General features: G+C 44.6%; 1 pseudogene; it reads right to left on the bottom strand.

Annotated features, from left to right (window-relative positions):
• On the bottom strand, window positions 3,982-14,711 carry LOC100512298 (annotated as a pseudogene).

Genomic DNA, 15,744 nt, shown 5'->3' with positions numbered 1-15,744 from the left:
CCCTAGCCTGGGAGCTTCCATATGTGACAGTATGGCCCTGAAAAGAAAAGAAAAAAAAATCAGAGCAAATTTTTCCGTATATATTCTTAACCTCATTGTTGGGTTTATCTGTGTGTATGTGTGTGTATATATAGATTTTTCATGTTACCTCCCAGCAGACTTGGAGGCCTCCAGGGTAGGGGCTGCAAGCTTGGCGACAAAGGCTTGGGCACACAGTGGGTGTTATTTGCTTTACCTAAATCCTAATGCCAGGTTCCTTACTGACCCTCTGAGATTTCCACGTGGATGCTCAAACTCATAGAAATGATATCCCTGCAGTTATCCAGGTCCTTTTTGCCACTGGGTCTCTGACCCAAAGGTCACGCTGGCTTGCGTAAGTGTTCTGTCAAAATATCCTAATCAAATAATATTTATTGAGGACTGGAGCAGGCTTGGCCTTATGCCTATGGTGCTAACCTCAGTGAAAGTTATCATCAACGCAGCTGATGTTGCAAAACCAGCCCCAAAGCTGCAGCTCTTCTCATCTCCTAGTGATGAGCAGTTCTCTGGCAGCTCCTGGTATTCTGCTCCAGGTCTCTTATTTAGATTTTTTTTTTTTCTGGGCCATCAATCTTCTAATGAGGTATGACATGTATTCTTCCTAATTCCCCAAGCACTGTGATACAGTCAAAGCACTCTTCCTGGCTGCTTGGTTTTAGGAGTTTTTGTGAAGAAGGGAAAAAGGGAGGGACAGTAGAAAAAAGGAAAAGATCAGGGGCGCATCAAGGGAGAAAAAAACAAAGGAAAAATAGAAGAAGAGTGAGGGAAAATAAGAAAAAAAAATAGGAATCTTGTTGACAGTTTGAGTTTTGCCTTATTCAGAAAGCTATTGAAATCCTTCAGAGATTCTCTTTCAAGCCAGTCTCCTGTTAGAACTTGAAACATCTCTTCTGCCTGGGATACAAGCTATAGGAAAGACACAAAGATACTTCTAGATTCTTTTCCTATTTAGTGTGTGCTCTGTGTGTGTGTGTGTGTAAATATTCTTTAGTAGGGCTATGGCATTCACTTCTGAGTTTGAAAACTGAAGATGCATTCTCTTTTTTCCCCCCAAACACAGCCTCTGCTTGTGGTTTATTTTTTCACTGCATTGGCTTAGTTGGATAACTCAGAGGACAGTAATTCAGATTTTTTTTTTCAGGCAATTGATTAGGCAGGGGCAAGGGAAAGGAGATGATTAACTTTCTTTTTTTTTTTTTTTTTTTTTTTTTTGCTTTTTAGGGCCACACCCACGGCATATAGAAGTTCCCAGGCTAGGGGTCGAATCAGAGCTACAGCTGTTGGCCTACACCACAGCCACAGCAACCTGGGATCTGAGCCATGTCTGTGACCTGCACCACAGCTCCTGGCAACGCCCGATCCTTAACCCACTGCGTGAGGCTGGGATGGAACTGTGTCCTCATGGAGACCAGTTGGGCTGTTGCTGCTGAACCGCAACAGGAACTCTAACTTTCTATTTCTATAAATGCTTTGTAAATTTTGAAGAAAGAAAAAATATTTCCCTTTTCCTCTGTCATCCTGAGCTTCCTGGATCCTGCGTTTCCCCTCTGTCTGGCTTCAGCCAATTAGTAGCTGGCCTTTTGTTCCCCAATTTCATGCCCTGTCCCTACGGATGGATTGTGCCTCCCCGCAGGAGGCAGCCTTCTTTTCTGTCCACTCAGCTGGCACCCACCAGGCAGGTCTTTCTAACTTCCTTTTTGGTGAGTCTTTTAGTGATGCTCTTGACAAAAGATGAAATCAAAAGCCAAAAGCTAAGGGCCTGGGAAGAGAAGCAAAATTCTCAGCAGTGGGATCTGTAGTTGTCAGAATGATAGTGTGTTGTGTTTATGAATGTGTGTGTGTGTGTGTTTGTGTGTTTTGCGGGGAGGTATGGTGCCAGAATGAAGAGGAAGCAGTGCTTGCATCTTCCTGAGGCTTATTTCTTCCATGGTTTAAATTCTGTCTCCCTGCCCCCACCAAGAGTGGCCTTCTAACCTTTCCTATCTGCCCTTCCTAGCATCCTTGCTTCCCTCCCTTGCTCCAGGATGAAGGTAAGGTAAGCGGAGGCTACAGATATCATCCTTCATGGATGTGGAGGTGACAGGTGATATGGGGAGTAATTGGAGGAAGACGGGAATGCCGGGGTGGATTACACGTGTAGGTTTCAGAAATAACCTAGATTTGAATCCCAGGGTTGGCACACAATAGCCATGTAGTCACATTCATTCTTTTCTTGCAGCATAGACATCTACAAATGGAAATAAATTAGATTGTGTTCAGAGCAGATAGAATGTTGTACATTTACTAAAAGCTCAGTAAATGTAGATATTAGCATTTACTGTTTGGAGGGCAAGAACTTTGATGGAGTAGCTTTTATTTGAAGACCCACAAGCAATGATTTGGAAGGATCATGAAGAGCGCTAGTCCCACCAACTCCCCACTTTCGTGTCAACTCTGAGCAAATGTGGGAACAGGTGAATGGATCTCCTCCAGTGAGGTCTAGGAGAGAGGCAGCAAATTATGGTTAAGGATTCCACTTTAAAAAAGTGTCTCATTTTCAACTAGATGACCCTCTAGGTCCTTTAAAACCTACTTTGATCTACAAATAAATACTGGAGAGGGTGCAGAGAAAAGGGAACTCCTACTCTGTTGGTGTGGATGTAAATTGGTGCAGCCTCTATGAAAAAGTTACAGAAGTTCCCTAAAATATTAAAAATAGAGGTACCATAAAATCCCACTCATGGGCATATATCCAATAAAGATGGAAATCTAATTACAAGACACATGCGCACAGAGCTATTTACAATAGCCAAGACATTATAAATTAATGTGTCCATGACAGATGAGTGGATAAAGATGTTGTATGTATATCTATATATATGTGTGTATATACGTATATATACATAGATACACACACATACTGACATAAGAATGAACAAAATAATGCCATTTGCAGTGATATGGATGAATTGAGAGATTATCCTACTAAGTGAATTAAGTCAAGAAAGACAAATATATCACTTATGAGTGGAATCTAAAAAAAAGATACAAATGAACATATTTACAAAACAGAAACAGACTCATAGAAAACAAAGTTATGGTCAACAAAAGGAAAGGGGGGCAGGGATAAATTAGGAGTTTGGGATTAGCAGATACTACTATACATAAAATAGAAAAACAAGGTCTGGAATTCTCTTGTGCTGCAGGGTGTTAAGAGTCTGGCATTGTCACTGCAATGGCTTGGGTCACTGCTGTGATGCAGGTTTGATTCCTGGCTGTGATGTGGGTTTTATCCCTGGCCCGGGAACTTTATGCCACAGGCACAGCCAAAAAAATCCCACAAAGAACCCACTGTATAGCATAGGGAACCATATGCAATCTTATAGTAACCTATCATGGAAAAGAATCTGGAAAAGAATGTACATATTATACATACACAAACACAGCTGAATCACTTTCCTGCACATCTGAAATACAACATTGTATATCAATTATACTTATAAGAGAAAAATACATTTGAAAGGTGGGTGAGAAGGAAGCACATGGTACTGTTGGACTAACCTATTGGTGCTGAGATCCTGCCCTATGCCATTGTGAATTTACTTTAATCACATCCCCAAATATTTCCTCTTCCTCCTAGAGAGGACCAGCCTGGGATGATTAGGTTGGAGGGAACTGGGAGAAGGAGGGGATAGAATCCTGGGTAGGAGAAGGAGGTAGGACCTAGCAGATCAAGTTCACCACCCAGGGCATAAAACCTCTTTGAAGCCTATGGGCCTGCCTTCATTTGTTCATCTACCCAGGGGTTCCTAATTGACCTCAAGCTTTCCTTCTTGGGAGAAACCAAGACAGCTAGTTGCAGTTTTATTATTCATTTTATTCAGTCGATACACAGAAATGTCTTATAGAGTGGGGACTGTTGAGGAAACTAAAGCACGGGGTGGGGCGGGGGGAGGCCATGCTTCACTTCTTGCTGGTCTTTCCTGCCACCTTGGTGACCTTGGCCTTGTGGCTGTCTTTTTCTCCACCGCCTTGATGCGAAGAGCCACTGTTTGCCTCAAGTCCTTTACAGCAAAATGGCCTGGAAGAGGAAAGAAGAGTGGGAGCTCTGGAAGGGGACAGCGGGGAAAAAGGCTTCACCTTTGGGGGAGGGGTGTGGCTCACCTAGAGGTGGGTACTGGGAGAAGGTCTCCACACACATGGCCTTGCTGGGCACCATCTGCACCATGGCCGTGTCCCCCGACTTCAGGGCTTTGGGGTTGTCCTCCAGCTTCTTGCCAGAGCGCCGGTCCATCTTTTCCCTCAGTTCAGCAAACTTGCAGGAGATGTGGGCGTGTGGCAGTCCAGCACCGGGGAGTAGCCGGCGTGGATCTGTCCCGGGTGATTCAGGACAATCACCTGGTGGGGGAGGGGTGGGAGGACAGAATTAGGAGGGATCTGATGGCTCCTGCATCCCAACCAACTCTCGACCAATCAGGGGCCTCCGTGGAAATGGGACTGATCTTCCTAAGAAGCATTTCCATCACCACGGAAGCCAAGGCCCCCGACCTCCGGGGGGGGCGCCTACCTGCGCCACAAAGCTGCTGCCTCCATCGGGGGTCGTTCTTGCTGTCCCCGGCCACGTTGCCCGCGACGGATGTCCTTCACCGATACGTTCTTCACGTTGAAGCCCACGTTGTCACCGGCAGGGCCTCAGCCAGGGCCTCGTGGTGCATCTCCACAGACTTGACCTCAGTGGTGACGTTGTTGGGGGCAAAGGTGACCACCATGCCGGCTTTCAGGAAGCCGGTCTCCACTCAGCCCACGGGCACAGTGCCGATGCCTGTCCGAAGGGAGAGGGGCAGTCAGAATGATTCTAGGCGCCCCCCCCCCCCGTGGGAACTGGCTTCCAGGAAGTTGTATTGGTTCCTGGGCTCAAGGACAGAGACCCCTTGCAGAACTGGTAAGATCGAAAGGCCATATCTACTGTGTTTCAGATAAATTGGAAACGCTGGAGGCTTTGTTTGGCACTTTGTCAAACCTGGCACCTGGCCTGGCACACCACCCCCCACCCCCACCCCCACCCCACCCCGCAAAGAGAGGCCCCTGGGGACAGGTTGCTCGACCTGGGAGGTGCCGGTGATCATGTTCTTGATGAAGTCCCTGTGGCCCGGGGCGTCGATAATGGTGATATAGTACTTGCTGGTCTCGAACTTCCACAGGGAGATGTCGATGGTGATGCCTCGCTCTCTCTCCGCCTTGAGTTTGTCCAGCACCCAGGCGTACTTGAAGGAGCCCTTACCCATCTGCGGAGGGGTGGCGGGGGCGGGTGAGTACAGCGAGGGATATTGAGCGGAGGGGTCCAGCCCTGCAGCTTCAGCCGCATCGCGGGCCTCAGAAGGCATCTGCTGTCGGCGCTCTGCCACCAGACCCACACCTGGCTCCCCGCCGCTCCCAGACTCTGACACCCGCCCACACCACGGGTGTCTTCTCTTTGCCCATGGCGTCAGGTCCTTCCTTCAGTCACTGCTAGACAAGAGCATGGTGGGGGTGGGTGAGGCCAAAGTTTCCAGGCCTCCCTCGACTCTGCTCCTGCCCAGCCCTACCTCCCTGCCCCACACACTTCACGACCTAGCCCAGAGTCTGGGAAGGGTAATTTACCAGGGTCACACTTGGCAAGGGTCATAATTCCAGGGCCACAGCCTCTATTTCCAAGTAGTCCTGGCTCATCCTTCCTTCTCTTGTGTGGGCCTTCTCCAGAAGGTTTGGGGACTTAGCTATCTATCCCCTCTGCCATCCCTCCCTACCCCCCTACCCTGGCCCACTCCTTGGGCAAGAAACCCTGACACTTCCTAGTCTGCAGCTGGTTCCCTGCATCACCACCCCTGGCCCCAGCCTTACTCCAGAGAAAAAGCAACCAAGTCCACCACAAGAGCTGCAGCAGCTGCTCTGAAGACAGTGAACTTGATAATGAAGGGCTGTCTTGCCTCCCACTTTTATAAGCCTAGCGCTGGAGACCCACCTTCTGGTTCCACCCACATCTGATCCCTGAGTGGGAAATAGTTTAGGAAATGCCACTCCCTACCCCTAAGCCCATTCCCTACCCCCAAACCTGATTTCACAGACTTCTTCCTCGACCAATGAAGAGAGGTGGGTGACCAATGTTCACAAAGTACTATTCACAATAGCCAAGACATGGAAGCAACCTAAGTGCCATGGACAGATGAATGGAAAGTAGATGTGGTACATATATGCAATGGAATATAACTCAGCCATAATGAAGAATGAAATCCTGCCACTGGCAGCAACACGGATGGACCTGGAGATTATCGTACTAAGTGAAATAAATAAGACAGAGAGAGGAAAGTATCCTATGACATCACTTATATATGGAATCTAAAAAAATGATACAAATGAAATTATCATGCTAAGTGAAGTCAGTCAGACAATGAGACACCAACATCAAATGCTTTCACTGACATGTGGAATCGAAAAAAGGACAGAATGAACTTCTTTGCAGAACAGATACTGACTCATAGACTGAAAAACTCATGGTCTCCAAAGGAGACAGTTTAGGGGATGCACTGGTGTTGTGGGTTGGAAATCTTATAAATGTGGATTGTGATAATCATTGTACAATATAAATGTAATAAATTCATTGAGTAATTTAAAAAAACCAAAAAACCAAACCAAACCAAACAAAAATGATACAAATGAACTTATTTGCAAAAGGGAAAGAGAGACACAGACAACAAATTTATGATTAGCAAAGGGGAAAGGTTGGGTTGGTGGGCGGGGATGAGGAGGGATTAATTAGGATTGTTGGATTAACATATACACACTACTATATGTAAAATAGATTTCAACAAGTATTTACTGTATAGCTCAGGGAACTATTCAATATCTTGTCATAACATATAATGGAAAATAATCTCAAAAACATGTATAACTGAATCCTTTTGCTGAATAATTGAAACTAAGGCAATATTATAAATCAACTATACTTCAATTTAAAAAACCCTTACTTTACAAAAGTGAGACAAAATCTAAACTGTATGAGAGGATTGAAGTATAAAGTCCTCCTCCTCCCCATCCCAGTCTCTGTTCCTCTCCCCAGAGCCCACCACCCCAACATGTTCTTCTATATTTACATGTGTTCTAAATGTTCCAGCCTATGAAACCCCTTTTCAGAATATCCCCTTGTCCTTTAAGTACTAACTTTACAGGAGTTCCCTGGTGGCTTAGCAGATTGAGGATCTGGCATTGTCACTGCAGTGGCTTTGGGTTCCTCTCCAGGAACTTAAGCATGCTGCAGGCATGGCCAAAAAAACACCCCCAAAACAAACAAACAAACAAAAAAACCTGAACTTTACACAGTCTCTTTATACTTTCTTTTTAAACAACTTCCAAGGCTCTATGTCATAGCTGGTCTGATTATGACCCTGACAGCAGCTCACAGGTCAGGGGCACATCCAATGTGAGAATGTAGAAACTTCCAGGACCTGCAAAGGGTGCCCAAGTGACAGAATGGCCCTGCCCACTGGCTCTCCCATCCAGGACCTTTGTTTCTGCTCTCAGACCTGTGCCCTCCCCCCACCACTCCCTGCCACAGGGAAGCCAGAAAATGCTGCATTACCCTCATACAGTGCGATCAGGAGAAGAGAGAGAGAAGAGCCTACATGCTCAGGAGTTAATGGCCAGAAATGGGAGGAATGCTTCCTTCTGTGTAAGAGCCTGGAGAAAAGGCCCGTAAGGCCCGGAGGAAATGCTCAACTAGGAAGTAAAGTGTACCTAGTGGACAGAGGGGCACCCAAATTGGAGACTGTAAAACTGAAAAGCTAAGTGCTTTTCCCTCTCTTTTTGCTCCCAAACTACCTAGTCTCACATTCTTGCCAAAGGCGATTTCCTTCTGTCTGTGGTCCAGGTGATGTTGCTTGGTCCAATAATACAGCCTGTGCTGTTCATTTGTTGCTTTTACGGAGAAGCCCTTGCAGGACAGCCCAGCCCCAGTTTTTATGGTGTGGTCTGATTTCACTAATTTGATAAAGACAACTCATTAGAGGCAAGTTGGGAAGCCCCAGAGCAGACCAATAAATAGTCGGCTAAGCCATTCACTTAAAATGACAATAGCAAAAATGTTAATAAATGTCAATATGTGCACCATGGTTTAGGATTGCTTTCAAGAAGCAATTCTGCTGAGGTCTTCGAATGATTTTCTCTAATAGATGACCTCCCTGTTGTCAGATTTGGTCTGGACTCACTTTGATTATGCAACCCCACCACATGTGTGCCCGAGTTGAAAAGCCTCGTGGCTGGGTGCCACCATCGAACTCAACAGTCAGACTCCTTAAGATTTTTATGAGTCGTGATCATGGTCACTTCTCTGCATGATTTGGGATGGAGGTTATTGGTGATTTAAATAGAATTAAAACCCACTTAGAGAAACGGCTAATTTAGGTCCTCCAAAATCCATTCCCAGGCCAGATTATCTGGATTGGATCTCTGGACAACTACTAAGTAATCACCTAATTTATTTCAACTTTATATTCTGCTCTTTAGACATTGACTTATTAGGCTACAAAAAGTTCTTAAAAACAGAGTGGGTTGGGTAATCAAAGGGCCGATAGATAGATAGATAGATAGATAGATAGATAGATAGATAGATATAGATATATATCTGAATTACTTTGCTGAATACCAGAAACTAACACAACATTGTAAATCAACTATAATAAAATAAAATTTAAATTTAAAAAATTTAAATGCTTTATTCACTCTTTGGGATTCAGTTTCCTTATCTGTAAAATGGTTGTGATAATAACTCTTACTACTCAGTTATACACAAGACATGTGTATATGCATACAGATGTGCATATGTATAGGTATATTATTTAAATAAGATACTGTATACTAGGCGCCTAGCATAGTGGTGCCTAGGGTGTCAGTTATCATTGTAATTACCAGTGGCCCCCTCCAAGATTTTCCCAGAGTTTCTCAGGCTGATGTGTAACAATAGTAAACACAGTTTGGTGTTTCCCTATTTTGACATATCTTTTGCAGAGTTTACAGGAACCCAAAATCATGCAGGCAGCATTTACTCACATTGTGTCTATCAACAAATGATGTTCCTCTAGAGTGTTCCTTTGTGAGTTTTTAAAAATAAGTTCACTACCTTCTTCTTCTTCTTTTCCTTCTTCTCTTGCTTCTCTTCCTCCCTAACCCACTTTTTCTTTTGGTTGTGCCCAAAGCATGTGGAAGTTCCTGCTGGCCAGGGATTGAAACTGCGCCACAGCAGCAACCTGAACCGCAGCAGTGACAAATGCCAGATCCTTAACCCACTGCACCACAGGGAGCTCCTAATCAGTTCTTCTTACCTACTCTCATTGATGTAATTCTTTTCCAGAAAGAGCTTAGATGGGGAATGGAATCCTCCTTTTATTAAAAGGTTAACGTAAAATTAACTGTGAAGCCTCTTTTGTCCAGACCTTGTTGAAAATATTTCCAAATGAACAAGTCCATTTTTCTGTCCTGAGACAGTTCTATGAACAGAGAAGTTCATCTTTCTGTGATGATAGGAGTTCTTGGGGTGCCTGGAGCATCTGAATGCTGGTTTTTATCATGCAGGTTTGCAAAGATAAAAGCTGAAGAGTAGGTGCTGGCAAACTTTGACCCATGTCACAGTTGGCACCAAGGCTTAGTTTTCACTGGGTTTATTAGAACTGTGTATTATAGAGTTTTATATTGTAGGCACTTGATACATGTCTGTCAAATAAATGAAAATTGCATCTTCTCTCCCCAGTAGCCTCAGTCCCTCCTGCCACCTCTCTGTTCCATCTTTTCCCCGAAATATTGAAGGTAGCTTAGGAGGACTCCTAAAATATAAAGAATGGAGGTGACATTACTTAAGGATAAGTCAGTCTCAGCCACTTCTTCCCATTCCACTTGCTGTGGCCAATTTTGTGCTGTGATAGACTCTGTTCTGCTGCTGCTGCTGCTGCTGATTGAACCAGGAATTGAGGAATGGGGTGGGCAAGGTATTGCCTGGATGGAGCTAATCAGACTCTTTCCTGGTAGAGAGGCAGTTTCCAGTGTCAATGCGATCATATGACTTCCAGAAACTCCCCTTTCTTGGTTTAGTTAGTTAAGTGGATTCTGGTCTATGTATGTATTTATAGTTAAACAATTTTTTGAGTGGTTTCTGTTCTTTACATCTAAAAAAAAAAATCTCTGTCTAAAGCAGACGCCACAGTCTGGCCACAAACTTTCTGCAGGATATTCAGTCAGGAACCTGGAGTAAGCTTATTTTCATATAGTAAATCAGTTACATTTTCAAATGACATGCTTCGCCTCCAGACATCTTGGCAAGTGAAATACCTCTTAATTTGATGCAGTGGTTCCAATTTAACAATTTAACTCTGAAAAAAGTACAGTAAATATATAACAGAGTGGTAAAAATAAAAGTTTCAAAACACAGGGAGGATAATGTATTTCCTCTTCTTCTTCTTTTTTTTTTTTTTAGATTAACAATCTGAAAATCTGTGGTGCATTTATTTTGGACACAGATCCATAGTAGTCAGCGTATTGTCTGAAAAAGTAACTGACATACTGTTTAAAAATAAGTTTATTCCACATTCCCAGACCTTTCATATACTTCGTGGTTGAAATGAAAATTGAACCTCATGTGGTTGAAGTATCATGAGATAAAACAGAATGTAACCACTCAAATAGTGATAGTCTACGCTAAAGCAGAGATTTATCCTGAATATCCTCATAAACTCTCCTGGTTTAACATAGAGAACAACAGCCTCTGCTACATCTTTACAACAGCAGAACACAGGTTTTATAGCACCAGGTCTTATAATATTTTCCAACACTGGCAGATGGTGTTACCTGCAAGTGCAATTCAGGAAAAATGCATTTTGAGGGCAAAGGATGCAGGGAGCACCAATCACCCTTTACTGGCCTTCTTTCAGCCCAGCTTGCCTCCTTGGTTCAAGTTCTTTCGAGAAATACTTATTTAATACCAACTATGTCTACCATGTATATTGGGAAAACCTACTATCTTCCCTTCTTTTCTGTCTTCGCTTTCACACAGCTGACAGTCCTGGTCACCAAATGTGTGTGGTTCCCCCCCATCAAGTAATTCTCTGTGACACCAGCTGGGTGTTCAGCAATTTAACTCAGCATCAAATACTATCCATCTGGAGATGGTGTCAGAGCCCTTGGGCTAAGGGCTCAGTCCCACAAGATTGTTCCCACTGTCCTTCAGTTGCCCATCACCAATGGTGGTAAGTCCCCAGGTTACCTACACGTCTGTATGACTTGGCTACAAATTGGGGGTTCACACACCCCCTTCCCTGGGTTCAATTAATTTGCTAGAGCAGCTGATAGAACTCAGGGAAACACATTTACAGTTTATTAAAGGATATGGGGAGTTCCCATTGTGGTTCAGCAGGTTAAGAATCCAACTAATCACATATGATGAAACATGATGGAGGATAATGTGAGAAAAAGAGTGTATGTGTGTGTGTGTGTGTGTGGACTGGGTCATTTTGTTGTACAGGAGAAATTGACAGAACACTGTAAACCAACTATAATGAAAAAAAAAATCATTAAAAAAAGAATCCGACTAGGATCCATGAGGATGTGAGTTTGATCCCTGGCCTCACTCAGTGGGTTAAGGATCAGGTGTTGCCTCGAGGTGCAGTATAGGTCATAGACATGGCTCGGATTTGGCGTTGCTGTGGCTCTGGCTCTGATTCGACCCCTAGCTTGGGAACTTCCATATGCTGCAAGTGTGGCCCAAAGAAAAAAAAAGTAATGAAGGAGATGATAAAAGATACAGTTGAACAGCCAGGTGAGGCGATACGAAGGGTTTAATCTGGGAGGGTCCTTAAGTGCAGGAGCTTCTGTCTTCATGGAGGTGGCATGTGTCACCCTCCCAGTGTGCGTGTGCTCACCAGCCTGGAAGCTCCCTGCACCCCATGCAGTTGGAATCTGAATGGAGGCTTTCCCACACAGGCATGATCTATTATTGACTCCATTTTTAGTCCTTCTGCCCTCTCTGGAAAAGGAGGCGGGGCTAAAAATTCCAAGTTTCTAATCACGGCTTGAACTTTCTTCGGACCAGGGCCCATCCAGGAGCCCTCCAAGAGTCACCTCATTGGAACAAAAGGTAATCCTAATGTCCTGCTCTTATCTCTTAGGAATTTACGTGGGTTTAGGAGCCCTGTGTCAGGATGGGGTCAAACAGCAAATATTAGATCAAAAGAGGTTCCTAGGGTTCTTACAACTTACAAAATGACAAGGATTTCAGGAAGCCTGAGTCAGCGGCCAGGAAACAGACACCGATATGTATTTTGATTATCTCAGGCTATGCTAATTGCCGGGGATGCCTGTGTTGATAAGATGGAATTGCTGCCCTCATGGAATTTACTGTCTGGCAGGGATTAGAGACATTAATCAAGAGCTTATTGGAGTTCCCGTCCTGGCGCGGTGGTTAACGAATCCGACTAGGAACCATGAGGTTGCGGGTTCGATCCCTGCTCTTGCTCAGTGGGTTAACGATCCGGCATTGCCGTGAGCTGTGGTGTAGGTTGCAGACGCGGCTCGATCCCGAGTTGCTGTGGCTCTGGCGTAGGCTGGTGGCTACAGCTCCGATTCCACCCCTAGCCTGGGAACCTCCATATGCCGCGGGAGCGGCCCAAGAAATAGCAAAAAAAAAAAAAAAAAAAAAAAAAGAGCTTACAACTGTGACAAATAAAAACACCTACCAGGTGCCAGGCCTTCTCCTGGACACTTTCTAGTCACTGTTGTTTGACGTAGATCTTGGGATGCTCCGTTTAGGGCACTAGTGCTTAGAGAAGTTAGGATTTAGGATTTGAAATCAAGTTTGCACCATTAGGTCCACAATCCTATGCTCTCCAACATGACAGCCACTAGTCATGGGTGGTTATTTAAATTAAATTTAATTTTTTTTGTGTGTGTGTGTGCTCTTTAGGGCCACACTCATGGCAGATAGAGGTTCCCAGGCTAGGGGTCAAATCAGAGCTACAGCTTCTGGCCTGGATACTAGTCGGATTCATTTCTGCTGCACCATGATGGGAACTCCTAAATTTAAATTTAAAGCAACACATATCAGATGAAATTTAAACATATAGTTCCTTAGTCACACTGGCTGCATTTCAAGTACTCAATAACCACATGTGGCTAGTGGCTACTATATTGGACAGTGAAGATATAGGACATTTCCATCGTCACAGAAAGTTCCACTGGCCAGCACCGGTCTAGACTCTTAAAGCCTAGGCTCAGGCTCAACTCCAAGATCCTATGCCCTGGAGATCCTGCTGTGTTACAGTGGAAATGGATCCGACTAGTATCCACAAGGACGTGAGTTTGATCCCTGGCCCCGTTCAGTGTGTTATGGATCCAGTGTTGCCGTGAGCTGTGGTGTAGGTCACAGACATGGTTTGGATCCGGAATTACTGTGGCTGTGGTGAGGGCTGGCAGCTGTAGCTCTGATTTGACGCCTAGCTTGGGAAACTCCGTATGCTGCACATGCATCCCTAAAAAAGAAAAAAAAGATCCTATGCCCAGAACAGATTTCCAAATTCCAGGAGTCATTATAATCAGAATTATTTCTCTTCTCTAAACCATCAGAAAAGAAGCTTCTGAATAGGGACCTAGCCTGGCACGATTTGAATGTTTCTGACCTTGGATGTAGATGTTTAGAAGTGGATCAGAGATTCTGTTTGTAATGGGAACTGTGCACAATTTAATGAGATAGTAAATCACACCCTTCAGTGTGAAGCCTGGCACATGGTAGGCACTCAATAAATGCTAATGTGATATTAAAGAGTGAGGAATGTGGAATGCTGGATTTGAGGCCCAGTTTATCACTTTCCAAGCACGTGGCCTGTACAAATCAGTCAGTTTCTCTGGTCCCCAATTTCTTTAATTATAACGTGGATATAATATCTGACCTTGGAAGACTGTGAAGACCATGGTCTAACAGATATGAAAGCATTTTGTTAAGTAAAGGCTTTGTAAAATAAGGCGGTATTTTTCCCCTCCTTGGTACCCTGAAAAAAAGTGATTAAAATAGTACACTCCTCATCTTAGCTTGTTTACCTGTGCTTTGCCTCTTTTTCTTGCAAAATGGGGAACAGAAAAGATATGTTTTATTGAGGGCCAGAATAGCATGAGCTTACTCAGGTCTAACTGCTCAGAAAGAGGAAAGCAAGAATTGGGGAACAGCATGAGCCAGCAGAAATCCTCACTGCCTCCCTGGCAGTCAGGGCCAGAGCTGTGGAGATGGCCCCGGGTCGGTGGAGCAGATGCTCTCCCGTGTCTTGCATTAGTGAGTCCAGAGAGGCCTCAGAGAAGGGCTCCAAGTGGACCCCCTGACCATCACGACGGCCCTAGAGTTCATGCACAAGTCCCGGAGAGCAACAGGCTTCTGTCCTCTCCTAAACAGAGCTGTCTCCTGAGAACGTCCAGGCGGCAGGCTGCCAGACACGCAGGAGAAACAATCCACCTTCAGTCTAGCTCTGTCCATCTTTCCATTCAGGGATTGAGGGGTACGAGGAAGTTTTAGCCCACTTGTGAAAAGGCCTGTGAGGGCAGTTCCTTTTTCTCCTGCATCTGCAACCCGTACTTGTAACTCCAAAGTCAAGATCCTCCCCCGAAGGCCGCTGAGTCACCAGGATCATCATGTCTGTGTGGCCACCCTTCCTCGCCGCTTCCCAGCTCCGGTGTGGGTCACCTCTTACTCAGCTCAATGCCTGTCCCCCAGGGCGCAGGCCTCCCAACAGGATGCTGCCCCTTTGGGAGCATCAGTGCAGGACCCGTGCACACACCCCCTTTGCTGTCCAAACCCTTTCTTTTCTACTGCGTCATCACCCAAGAGTCAACAAGTGGGTGTACAGACTTTACCAAAGAGCTAGTGTAAATAGAGGGAATTTTTTTAATTTAAATTTTATTGGAGTTCCCGTCGTGGCTCAGTGGTTGACGAATCCGACTAGGTACCATGAGGTTGCAGGTTCGATCCCTGGCTTTTCACAGTAGATTAAGGATCTGGCATTGCCGTGAGCTGTGGTGCAGGTCACAGACGTGGCTCGGATCCTGTATTGCTGTGGCTGTGGCGTAGGCCGGCGGCTACAGCTCTGATTAGGCCCCTAGCCTGGGAACCTCCATATGCTGTGAGAGCAGCCCCGGAAAAGGCAAAAAGACAATAAATAAATAAATAAATAAATAAATAAATTTAAATTTTATTTTATATTGGAGTACAGTTGATTTATAAAGTGTTAATTTCAGGTGTGTAGCAATGTGATTCAGTCATCCAAATGCATATATCCATTCTTTTTCAGATTCTAATAACCCATATAGGTTGTTATAGAGCATTGAGTTCCCTTTGCTATACAGTAGGTCCTTGTAGGTTATCTATTTTATACATAATAGTGTGTATATGTTAATCCCAAACTCTTAATTTATCCCTCCCCCCACCTTTCCCCTTTGGTAACCATAAGTTTATTTTCTAAGTCTGTGAGTGTTTCTGTTTTGTAAATAAGTTCATTTGTATAATTTAAAATTTTTTTTAAATTAATTTTTGGGGGGGTGTTTTAGAGCCATGCCTGTGGCATATGGAAGTTTCCAGGCTAGGGGTTCTATCAGAGCTGCAGCTGCTGGCCTACACCATAGCCATAGCAATGTGGGATCCAAGCTGCGTCTGTAACCACAAGTCTCAGC

This window comes from Sus scrofa, chromosome 9 (assembly GCF_000003025.6).
Source record: "Sus scrofa isolate TJ Tabasco breed Duroc chromosome 9, Sscrofa11.1, whole genome shotgun sequence".
NCBI lineage: Eukaryota > Metazoa > Chordata > Mammalia > Artiodactyla > Suidae > Sus > Sus scrofa.
The sequence above is the reverse complement of the archived record's forward strand: the minus strand, read 5'-3'. Positions and strand labels throughout refer to the sequence as shown.